This window comes from Bufo gargarizans, chromosome 9 (genome assembly GCF_014858855.1).
Source record: "Bufo gargarizans isolate SCDJY-AF-19 chromosome 9, ASM1485885v1, whole genome shotgun sequence".
Taxonomy (NCBI): Eukaryota; Metazoa; Chordata; class Amphibia; order Anura; family Bufonidae; genus Bufo; species Bufo gargarizans.
In genome coordinates, this window is record NC_058088.1 from 171,799,378 (window position 1) to 171,812,382 (window position 13,005).

Below are 13,005 nucleotides of genomic sequence, written 5' to 3' on the forward strand. Positions count from 1 at the left end.
ACCTCGGTTGTAACGAGTGGTTATTTCAGTCAACGTTGCTCTTCTATCAGCTTGAATCAGTCGGCCCATTCTCCTCTGACCTCTAGCATCAGCAAGACATTTTCGCCCACAGGACTGCCGCTTACTGGATGTTTTTCCCTTTTCACACCATTCTTTGTAAACCCTAGAAGTGGTTGTGCGTGAAAATCCCAGTAACTGAGCAGATTGTGAAATACTCCGACCGGCCCGTCTGGCACCAACAACCATGCCACGCTCAAAATTGCTTAAATCACCTTTCTTTCCCATTCTGACATTCAGTTTGGAGTTCAGGAGATTGTCTTGACCAGGACCACAACCCTACATGCATTGAAGCAACTGCCATGTGATTGGTTGACTAGAAAATCGCATTAATGAGAAATAGAACAGGTGTTCCTAATAATTCTTTAGGTGAGTGTATATGGGACTGAAAATTGAGGAGGTGATGTTATTTACATGGGACTGTATGTTGAAGGCGGCTGGGGAGGGGGTGATGTCATTCACATGGGACTGCATTTTGGAGGGGGCTGAAGATAGAGAGGGGTGTTATTTACATAAGACTGTATATTGGAGGAGGCTGGAGAGATGGTGTGATGGTATTTATATGGGACTCTATGGCAGAGGGAGGTATATAGTGTCATTTACATGGGACTGTATGGCGGAGGTGCTGAGGAATTTTAATTTCTGAGGACACTAAATGGAGGAATATAACTACAGGGGGCACTGCAGGCGGCATTATAAATACTTGGGGCGCTTCAGGGCGATCATTATAACAGTAGGGGGTGATATAACTACAGGGGGCACTGTGGGGGCATTTTAAATCCAGGGGACATTAGGCGTTCTATATTACTACTGGCTCTATAGGAGGGATCCGCATTATTTCTACTAAAAACACTATGGGGGCTTTATTACTACTGAGGGGTCTGTAGAGAGCTTTATTAACACTGGGGGAACAATAGGGGGCCTTATTTCTACTGGGGGCTCTGTAAGGGCATTATTAATACTGGAAGCTCTTCTACTCTTGTGGAGCATTATCACTGTTGGGTCCAGTAGGGGGCAGTATTACTAATAAGGGCATTCTAGAAGGAAATTACTATTGGTGGGACTATGAGGAGTACTGTTACTATGGGGGGCACTAATTTTTCTTCAGGATAGTATTTGGGGGTACAGAAAAGTAAGGAAGCTAAGATGTCTGTGCATCACACTCTGCAGAGACGAGGCGGCTGAGAGAAGTGTCCGGACCGAATTGAGAAGATGATGACAGGGAAGATCTACATCAGAGGAGACGTCACCTGGGAGGCACTGGGTGTGAGAGGTATGTGCTGCGCTGTATAGCAAGTACAGTAAAATGTCTTCAGTGCTAGTGTTTGTAGGGCGGGGGTGCAGTTGTTCAACTAAGAGAATTGGGCCATATGCATTGGTGCTTGGGCTCCGGATCTTTTGAGACCCTAGCAACGGCCCTGGCATTGGTCCTTCTCCAACGCTCCATGGGCTGAATACAGTGTAGAGGGGGCAAACTGAATCCCCCTGGTGCACACCCTGGTTACGGTCTCCTCCCTGATGGAAGTTGGGGTGTCCTTTATGTTGGTAGTTTGGGTGGGGTGTAAGTCGGGAACTGGGAAAGAAGGAGGCTGGATGTGCCGCAAAAGGATTAGTGCAGAGGTAGTAAAGATGAATAGAAGAAGAAGTCTTTACTGCAGCAGCATTTCCATGCATTCAGAAGAAATACCGACACTTGGCTTAAACACAGCAAACAATCCCTCTTGAGGTTGTGTTTATGGAGTACAAGGCTCTCTGAGTTACTTTCCAAAACACCGTGCAATCTTCCTAATCTAGCCAAGTGGTGCAAACCTTACAACATACCTATATCTGACCCCTAAGTATGACTGGGAGGTGAGACTTTTAAACCCATCCAACACTGTGGAGTCCATGTAGCAAGTGATTATCAGGAAGGAAGCATTTCCTCCGGACAGTTGCTTTCTGGGAAGTGGAGGTGGTCCCCTTTAACATTATAGGGAGAAGCTAATGCAATCTCTTGTCCCCATACAAATCATTGTTTGCACAATCTTCTGCCAGCAAACAATAATTTAGATGACCATACGAACGATCCATTACCTGATGAGCGAGTGCTTAGCTTGTTCTTCTGGTGATCAGCGGCATCTTTACACAGGCAGATTGTCTGCCTGAACATTGGGTAGTGTAAAGGCACCTTTAAACGAGCGTTACCTCCACAGACTTGTCTCATGCACAGTCTCTCTAGTGGCTGCTCTACCTTCAACAATAAAATATTCTTCTTTATCTCAGAAGAATGCCACCTAAAATATTCACTTTGGATCCTTTGCAGGGGAATAGCTATAAGGGAAGCGTCTGCTTTGGGGTCGGAACTCAGAGGGAGCCCTTCCAGGAGGAGGTGATTTTATTGTCAGGGCACCCTCAACAGTATTATAAAATGACATTATATACAGAGACACTGTAAAAAGCATCTTTTGGGCCTCATCTGAGAGAACGATTTTGACTAGCCACAGGAGTGGGGGTTGCACGTGGCGGGGGGGGGGGATCCCAGTTCAAAAATTTGCTGTGGGGCCCAGTCACTTCTAGTTACGCCACTGATACTTTAGCTGTCTGCCCCCGGCAATTCACAGAGCTGCTTCTACTGCTTGGTTCTGCACTCCACACTGACTTGATAAACAAGAAAGGACCAAGCCCAAGGGGTTGAGCCCAACCCTTCCCTAGCTACTGTTGCTAGAAAGGAAAGATTAACTCTGTATACACAGCTTTCAGGACTATAACTAAAAAAATGCAGTTTACAATGAGATGCAATTGGAAAAATAGCAGTAATATAAAACATTACACGTTTAACACTTTAGCAGTGATCCACTGTGTCTGGCCAAGATGGCCCTGGTGTTTTCTAATAAGCTCTGCTCACTTTTTTAAAAAGTGGTGAGAGCAACAGAAAACTGCAATACTACTTTGGTAAATGTATCCCTTAGTAATTTTTTCTAGATTAAAGGGGTTGTCTGGGCTACAGAAATTCATGATCTATCCTCAGGATAGGTTATCAATATCAGATCAGTGGGGGTCCGACACCCAACACCCTCACCAATCAGCTGTTTCAGGCAGCCACAGCAGTGGAACTATAGAGTGTGGATTTTCCTGCACCGTAACTGCCTTAAACAGCTGATCAGTGGGGATGTTGGACGTTGGAACCTCCACTGATTTCATATTGATGACCTATCCTGAGAATAGGTTATCAATATCTGTAGTCTGGACAACCGTGGCTGCCTCAAACAACTGATCAGTGGAGGTGTTGGGTGTCGGAACCCCTATTGATCTGATATTGATGACCAATCCTGAGAATAAGTTATCAATATAAAACTTCTTTAACCCTAATGTTGATACTATTTCTGGATACTACACATTGTCCTACTTGGGTTCCTTGGGATCACCAGAGGAAATCCTTTTTGAGGCCCAACCCCTTCATCATCAATAACGTCTAATGGCTTTTTAATCAAATAAATAGACCATAGTGGCAAGTGACTCTCTCCAAAGGCAACTCCAAATGTTTTTTTTCTTGGACCTTTGGGATCAGCTATGGCATTAGAGCTAGTGCCCACCGGAGAATCCTCTGGTGGTACTCTGGTGGCCCAGTTGAACCCTGATACTGTATATGCTCAATTCAGTTTGGTTCCCTAGTTCTGAACCAGCTTTAGCTCAGTTGTGGGTATAAAGTGGTAAATCTATGTCCTCATCTATGTACATTTTGATACATCTCATGGTCTCATTGGCTTTTGCAGCAGCTGCCTGGTACTAGCTGCTAAAGTTCAGTTTTGTTCACTAATTCTATTTTATCCATGGTGCTCCCATTCAGTATGTAATTGGAATCTGGGAAATTTGGTTGGGCTCAGACAAACCCTCACTATCTTTCTTGACAAAGAGCATAGTTCTCACCAAAGCAGAAAGTGTATTTATACGTTATTACTGAAAGGACGGTACTTAGTTGTAAGTTGCCAGTTGTGTTGTGTTGAGTTGTGTTTGTAACCTAATATACTGATAAGAATATTTTTATTGCCTGGCCAGACTCTGTGGAATCTGTTTAACCTATTTCCTCATTTCCAATCGTCTCCGTATAACATCTCCTTTGTACCTTTTTTACAAACTCCATCTGTGAAGGTATTAATAAAGCTATGGAGATTTACCTCAGCATTACGAAGTCATAAAAATAATACTGGAATTCACTTATTGATGCTTTAGTTCTTTAAATAGCCAACCAGGGATTCATATTGTATGGACAAATAAGGGAAGCCTGGATGCTGTTAGCTACAGTACAGAAGTCATCAAGGGAAATATATGATAACATTATAATTATGCCTTTTTGTAGACTGTAAACGCTAAAGAACACGGATTCCCTCTCGGAGAGGGTAATAGGTAGGTTACCCTAGTGGTCTGTACAAGGAGATGTATTGCTTGTTATATCAAAGAACAAACACCTTGAGATCTGGGTTAAACGGATGGTGAGCACATACACTATACACCTTGGTTAATGATCCTCTCGCTCTATAGCAAGAATCCATTAATGTCTGCTTAGAATTGACTTTCTCTTGTGTCGTCGACAAAATCAATTTTAAAATAAGCTTACCGTCATGTAGGGTAGGTGCTCTGCAACATGACCATATCTCCTTCATGGAATCCTGGTCCTCTAACTCTAAGAACTCTCTTCTCTTTGTTTTTAATGCAAATAAGGTTTTTGGTGCACCGTGGGTAGGGCCACTCTATATGGTGCACCTGGATTTCCTTTAGTTACTACTACCAGTTTTGAAATCTCAAGGACTGTCAATCAAGGGGGTTGCTGGGTGGTCTTACTGGCAGAGCAATGGTGCACCAAACAGAGTATCCCCACCCTCAGTACACTGAAAACCTCATAAAAGAAGCATTTAACAGGACCAGGTTTTCACAAGAAAGGTATGGTTATGATTTGGGGCACCCATCCAGGGGTACACCACCAATGAGGCCAAGTGAGACGATCGCCTCAGGCAGCACCAGGTAGGGGCAAGAGGGGGGCAGCAGAAGGGCCATGGGCACTAAGCGATTTCATTGTGCCAAAGGGGTTAGGTTAAAAAATTTGCATGGGGGGGGGGGGGCGCCGTTTCAGTTTTCACCTCAGGCACCAGAGAGGATAGGTGCACCCCTGCACCCACCCGACATGGCAGTATGCTCATTTTGGCTTCCTTTTGTTATAGCAGTGCCCCATGGCCACTGCTGCTCTGCTATCCTTGTTATGCTGTTTCCCCAGTGGCACGGACCCGCCGGTTCCCCATAGCTTCTTTGCAGTGGGCCCGGCCTCCAGAGTATTCTCTGGACTAGGCCTCTCCACTCAGTCTTTCAGTGTGCATGCATGCTCTGGCTTTTAAAGGGACAGCATATGCCGCACAATATGCATTGGCATGGCATGGCAATCACTGGCAATTCAGAGGTCGTTTTCCATGTCAGTGTTACCCACTGTTTTACCATTTAGTATGTTCGGGTGACTTGAATTATTCCTTCCCATGTGCATTACTTTACATTTGTAAGTGTTAAACCTCATCTGCCACTTCTCTGCCCAAGCTTCTAATCTATCCAGATTCATCTGTAGCAGTATACCATCCTCTTCAGTGTTAATTACTTTACACAGTTTAGCGTCGTCTGCAAAATTTATATTTTACTGCGCAAGCCTTCTACAAGATCATTAATAAATATATTGAAGAGAATAGGGCTCAATGCTGACCCCTGAGGTACTCCACTAGTGACAGTGACCCAATCTGAGTGTGTACCACTAATAACCACCCTCTGTTTTCTATCACTCAGCCAGTTACTTACCCACATACAGACGTTTTCTTCCAGTCCAAACATTCTCATTTTATATACTAACCTTTTATGTGGTGCAGTGTCAAATGCTTTGGAGAAGTCCAGATATACGACATCCATTGATTTGCTGCTGTCAAGTCTAGAACTTACCTCCTCATAGAAACTGATTAAATTATTTTGACATGACCCCTCATGAAGCCATGCAGACAGGGTGTTATTTGCTTATTTTCATTGAGGTGCTCCAAGATAGCATCTCTTAGAAAACCTTCAAACAATTTATCCACGACAGATGTTAAACTTACCGGCCTATAGTTTCCGGGCTCTGTTTTTGGACCCTTTTTGAATATTGGCACCACATTTGCTATGCACTAATCCTGTGGAACACTCCCTGTCAGTATAGAGTCCTTAATATCAGATATAAGGGTCTGCCTATGACATCACTTAATTCTCTTAGGATACGGGGGTGTATGCCATCTGGTCCTGGCAATTTGTTCATCTTAATCTTTTTAAGTCGCTGTTGTACTTCTTCCTGGGTCAGACAGGGCACTTTTAATGGGGAATTTACTTTCTGCATTTCATCTAACAGTTTATTTTCTTCAGTGAATACAGTGGAGAAAAAAATATTTTAGAGCTTTGCTTTATCCTCATTGCTCTCTGCAACTCCCCCCTCATTACACTGTAGAGGGCCGACACATTTTACAGTTAGTTTTGCTCTCTTTGGCAATTAATATCTCGGTCTCTAGTTTGGCTGCTTTTATTTGTTTTTTTAAATATTCAATTTTTTTCCTTATATTTTTTCAGTGCTTCCTTGCTACCCTCCTGTTTTAGTAATTTAAATTATTTATTTTTGTCATTTATTGCTTCCTTTTCAGTTCTATTTATCCACATAGATTTTTTTCTTGTTCCCATAAGGTATTTTAGGATGCTTTGAAAAATATCCCAGTTTTGTGGCTGTATTTTTATTTTTGAGGACTTTGTCCCTAGTTAGTTAGGCCTATGGCCTCTCTTAGTTGGCTAAATGTAGCTTTTTTGAAGATTGGTATTTTTGTTCCTCCCTGAAGAAACACTCTTTTGAATGACAATTGGGAGGTTATTACTTTATGGTCACTATTTCCCAGGTGTCCCCCGACCTGCACATCTGTTGTTCTGTCAGGTCTATTGGTTAATACTAAGTCCAGTAAGGCCGTCCCCCTAGTCAGGGTCCTGAACCAGCTGGGAAAGGTTATCTTTGGTTATTGCCAAGAACCTGTTTCCTTTATGAGATATACAAGTTTCAGTTTCCCAGTCTATATCTGGGTAGTTGAAGTCCCCCATAATAACGACCTTATTATGATCTGCCGCCTAATCTATCTCTTTTAGTAGCAGATTTTCTGTGGACTCTGGTATATTAGGTGGTTTATAATAAACTTCTATTAGTAATTTATTATTATTATTGCCTCCATATATCTCTACCCACAGTGACTCCACATGTTCATGTCCCTCACTTACAGTACAGACCAAAAGTTTGGACACACCTTCTCATTCAAAGAGTTTTCTTTATTTTCATGACTATGAAAATTGTAGATTCACACTGAAGGCATCAAAACTATGAATTAACACATGTGGAATTATATACATAACAAAAAAGTGTGAAACAACTGAAAATATGTCATATTCTAGGTTCTTCAAAGTAGCCACTTTTTGCTTTGATTACTGCTTTGCACACTCTTGGCATTCTCTTGATGAGCTTCAAGAGGTAGTCACCTGAAATGGTCTTCCAACAGTCTTGAAGGAGTTCCCAGAGATGCTTAGGACTTGTTGGCCCTTTTGCCTTCACTCTGTGGTCCAGCTCACCCCAAACCATCTCGATTGGGTTCAGGTCCGGTGACTGTGGAGGCCAGGTCATCTGGCGCAGCACCCCATCACTCTTCTTCATGGTCAAATAGCCCTTACACAGCCTGGAGGTGTGTTTGGGGTCATTGTCCTGTTGAAAAATAAATGATGGTCCAACTAAATGCAAACCGGATGGAATAGCATGCCGCTGCAGGATGCTGTGGTAGCCATGCTGGTTCAGTATGCCTTCAATTTTGAATAAATACCCAACATTGTCACCAGCAAAGCACCCCCAAACCATCACACCTCCTCCTTCATGCTTCACGGTGGGAAAGCACAAAGACACAGTGGTTGGAACCAAAGATCTCAAATTTGGACTCATCAGACCAAAGCACAGATTTCCACTGGTCTAATGTCCATTCCTTGTGTTCTTTAGCCCATAACAAGTCTCTTCTGCTTGTTGCCTGTCCTTAGCAGTGATTTCCTAGCAGATATTCTACCATGAAGGCCTGATTCACACAGTCTTCTCTTAACAGTTGTTCTAGAGATGTGTCTGCTGCTAGAACTCTGTGTGGCATTGACCTGGTCTCTAATCTGAGCTGCTGTTAACCTGCGATTTCTGAGGCTGGTGACTTGGATGAACTTATCCTCCGCAGCAGAGGTGACTCTTGGTCTTCCTTTCCTGGGGCGGTCCGCATGTGAGCCAGTTTCTTTGTAGCGCTTGATGGCTTTTGTGACTGCACTTGGGGACACTTTCAAAGTTTTCCCAATTTTTCGGACTGACTGACCTTCATTTCTTAAAGTAATGATGGCCACTCGTTTTTCTTTACTTAGCTGCTTTTTTCTTGCCATAATACAAATTCTAACAGTCTATTCAGTAGGACTATCAGCTGTGTATCCACCTGACTTCTGTACAACGCAACTGATGGTCCCAACCCCATTTATAAGGCAAGAAATCCCACTTATTAAACCTGACAGGGCACACCTGTGAAGTGAAAACTATTTCAGGTGACTACCTCTTGAAGCTCATCAAGAGAATGCCAAGAGTGTGCAAGGCAGTAATCAAAGCAAAAGGTGGCTACTTTGAAGAACCTAGAATATGACATATTTTCAGTTGTTTCACACTTTTTTGTTATGTATATAATTCCACATGTGTTAATTCATAGTTTTGATGCCTTCAGTGTGAATCTACAATTTTCATATCTTCTCGGACTGTGGGCTTTAGACAGGATTTTACATAAAGGCAGACCCCTCCCCCTCTCCGGTTTTGACGATCCTTTCTAAACAGACTGTAACCTTGTACATTAACGTCCAGTCCTAGCTATCATCAGTTATTCCTACTATGTCATAGTCCTCCTCACACATCACTAATATCAGTTCCTCCGTTTTATTAGTCAGGCTTCTGATATTAGTATACATACATTTAAGAGGTTTATGTATATTTTTTACACTATACCTTTCCTTCTGAACTGTTCTAGTCCCTCCTTCCATTCCTCCCCCAGTCCCACTACCTTGCTCCCGGTCTCTATCTGCACCTTCATCTGCATCTTCCCATCCTATAACGTAATTACCCTCCCCCCAGTCCCTAGTTTAAACACTCCTCCAACCTTCTAGCCATCTTCTCCCCTAACACAGCTGCCCCTTCCCCATTGAAGTGCATCCCATCCCTACGATAGAGCCTGTAGCCAACAGACAGGTTGGTCCAGTTCTCCAGGAACCCAAACCCCTCCTTCCTACACCAGTTTTCGAGCCACTTGTTAACCTCCCTAATCTCACGCTGCCTTTCTCGTGTGGCTCGTTGTACAGGTAGTATTTCAGAAAATACTACCTTTGAGGTCCTTGCCCTAAGCTTTTGTCCCTAGAATAATTTTTAAGGACTTTCAACCTACCTCTAACTTTGTCATTGGTTCCGATATGGACCATGACCGCTGGATATTCTTCAGCCCCTCCCAGTAATCTGTCAACCCGATCCGCGATGTGTCGAACTCGAGTGACAGGAAGACAACACACTGTTCGACGATCCCGGTCTTTGTGACAGATCGCCCTATCTGTACCCCTAATAATTGAGTCCCCCACCACCACCTGTCTGGCCTGCCCTGCTCTCCTGGTCCCCTGCTTATTGGAGCCGACATTCCCCTGACTGGCAGAGGAAGTGTCCGGCTGCAGCAGTGCTCTCTCTGAACTGACATCCCCCTCATCTGCCAACCATGCAAACTTGTTGAGGTGTGTCAGATCAGGGCTAGCCTCCCTGGCACTCTTCCCTCTACCCCGCTTTCTGTTACCCAGCTAGCTACCTCACTTTCCTGAGCCTCCTCGCTACCACCCTCCCCCACATCTACCCCATAGAGTGCTTGCTCAGTGAGCAGCAATCTCTTTTCCAAATTGTCAACGCTTCTCAGTGTTGAAATTCGCCCGTTTAGATACTCGATGTGTGGTTCCAAACGGGCAATTTGCTCACATTTTGAAAAAAGATATGCACCCTCAAATGGCTGTTCCAGGACTGCATACATTAGACAAGATGTGCACTGGACTGCGCTGTCAATAATGGAACACATACTAAATGGGATTACGCAAGAAAAGAGAAAAATACAATATGGTGCAGTGATAAGAATCCAACTTACTGTATTCCCCTCCTAAAGTCCCTGAATCTCAAGTCATGTAATCAAACGTCACACACTTAGTACAAACACACACTTAAAAATCAAACGCGCGAACGCTCACAAACTCACGTTATATTTAAACCCGACCTGACCTTGATTTTCATGTTGACTCTTTGCTGCCCACTGTGACCTCAGACCGTTTACCACACAGCACCTATTCTGCTTGCTCTGACCTTCGGCCTGTCTCTGGCTGCATTTTTACCTGTGCTTCACACCTATGTCTCTGACTCCCATAGATTAGTTTTCAATCACACAGGGACTACTCTAGGAGATAGTGGTCTGGTTGTTCCCCTGCAACAAAGTCCAGATCTCTGTATAGGGGTTAGAGGATGAAATGATAATGGCCTTAGAATCAGCCAAAAGTAAAACCATATGGTTCTATAATCACTGTTGTAACCCCTTTGAAGTAATATACAAAAATTAGAACAATAATTGGATTATTGTAGGAAGTTTGGAGAAAGTAATGACTACCTGCATGGGGTTTACCATTAATGAGAGCTAGTTCTCACTGGTCCCTGCAATTGCAGGATCAAAACATTACATAATTCCTATTGAAATCAATGGGTTATACATAAAATGCTCGAGAGCTATTTGTAGCCACTGCCTGTTGGCTAAACCCGTTGCATGTCTACAGGGTCCTCCCATCTTTCACCCTACAGTAGATCTTGGAGACCTTGCATACCCAATCTTTTCCTACAGGATATAAGCTACTGCCAGAGAAGTAAACATTCATGCTCAACCGAGCCAAGCATGCATGCTTATGTCTGCGTCTAAAGAAATAGCTTGCTATCAAACAAGCTTTTGACCAGCTTAGTAGATGAGGGTCCTAAACGAAGGATTCCAATTTTTTGTGAGCCTCATTGGGTACAGGGACGGATAAGGGGTGCCAGGGATTGATAAATGACTACAATCACATTACAATGCTGCGGTATACGTAAGCACTATACAAATGAAATTAAAATAAATAATATTTGATAATCTGAAGTCATAATCATCAGAAATATCACGAACAGCCTTTCATTCCAAAGTCAAATTTGTTAAATTTTCTTTTTAGTTTTTTTTTATAGACATTGATAACACTGCTGCATCAGCTCATAAAGAGTTCTGTATACGCCACCGCCTAAGCGTCATGCCAAATAAATAATTAATTGTTTGGGTGGCAAAAGAGCATCCTTGGCACATGCAGCTGAGAGCATCCCCCTGTGGAGATCTAAACATCTTTTAACCTCCTGACTCTAATATAAAAGAACAAAATTGATCACCCGCCCTAACAATAGCCCCAAACCAGCAACTGCCTGCATACGTAATGATCTGCACACACGGGGCACTTCAGGGGCACACCTGGTAGAATAATTAAGGTAGACTGTAGCCAGCAACCATGTCAGATGGCTCTGATTAATGCTTGCAGGGTTAGGAATAGCAGCAATCGCTTTTCTATTTAGCATTGATTTAATATTTTAAGAAAAAATTTAAGAACTTCGTGTTCAGCATTAACGTATTATTTTGAGTAAAAAAAAGGAAAAAAGGAAAAGAAAAAAACTAAAAACTTGATATACAAAAACACTTTTCGTGTTTAGCATTAACTTAATGTTTTGAGTTAAAAAAAAGGAAAAAAGGAAAAGAAAAAAAGAAAAAAACTTGATATACCAAAAAACACTTTTTTGAAAAGCATCCTGCCATGTTTGAAAAAGTTAAATTTTTACTTGACTCTGTAGAAGAATTGTCAGCAGAAGTGACTTATAGTTGAGCGAGGAATAATAAATCCCTTTTTATAGGGGCATTTGTAAAATGCTGAGGGTGGTAGTCAAAATGAAGTGCTTCCTATATACACCCCTTCATATAAAACATTGAAGAAGAGGGTTTTGGTGCCCTCCTCTGCCCCCTTTACCTCCTTGTTTCGTGACAGAAAAATCTCAACAATTGGAAGTTTGGAGGATGTTCCAGGGGGATGCCCAATTCTGTCTTCACAGTTGGTCTTCCTTTTTTATGGTATATCACCGCATTAAATTTTGGTATATTTTATACTCAATTATCACATCAATTCAAATAAAACAATAAAAACAGCCAGGACATAAAAGCACCCAAAATCATCAAGGATTAAGCAAAGTGCACCAAATAATTGCAATGAATCTGATCTGATTGGTGATTTTATTAAAGTACCTTTACAGGGGTTGTTGCTCTATTCTTGTAATACATATAGTCGTGATCATGCGTGTACACTACCACTTCTTTCTGAGGGGACTTGGGGACACCCCATTCTTGTAAACAGTGGTGGAACACCCCCAGTGATCCTACATTGATCACTACCCTGAGGACAGGTGATAAATGTTGTTTTAGCGCTGACCCCTTTAAACTATGAAATCCTAACTGTTTGCAGCCACCACTAGGGGGAGCATAGCCACTGTATATCAGTTTATTATTCTCTTCAATTTAATAACAGTATTCAGTAAATTTTCAAGCTGTGCAAAAACCTGAGCACCCACTTAAAATGCTGTTCAGTTCCATTCTTTACCAGACCATAATCTGCCAAGACAGTACTGTTTTATAGAGTATTATATTCATTTGCTTTATAAATACTGTATTATGCTATATGTACAAATATAAATCTAGTACAGCGGATGATGTAATATTCTCTTTCAATTTCTATTATTGCTTAAGGTATAGAATTTCTACTACC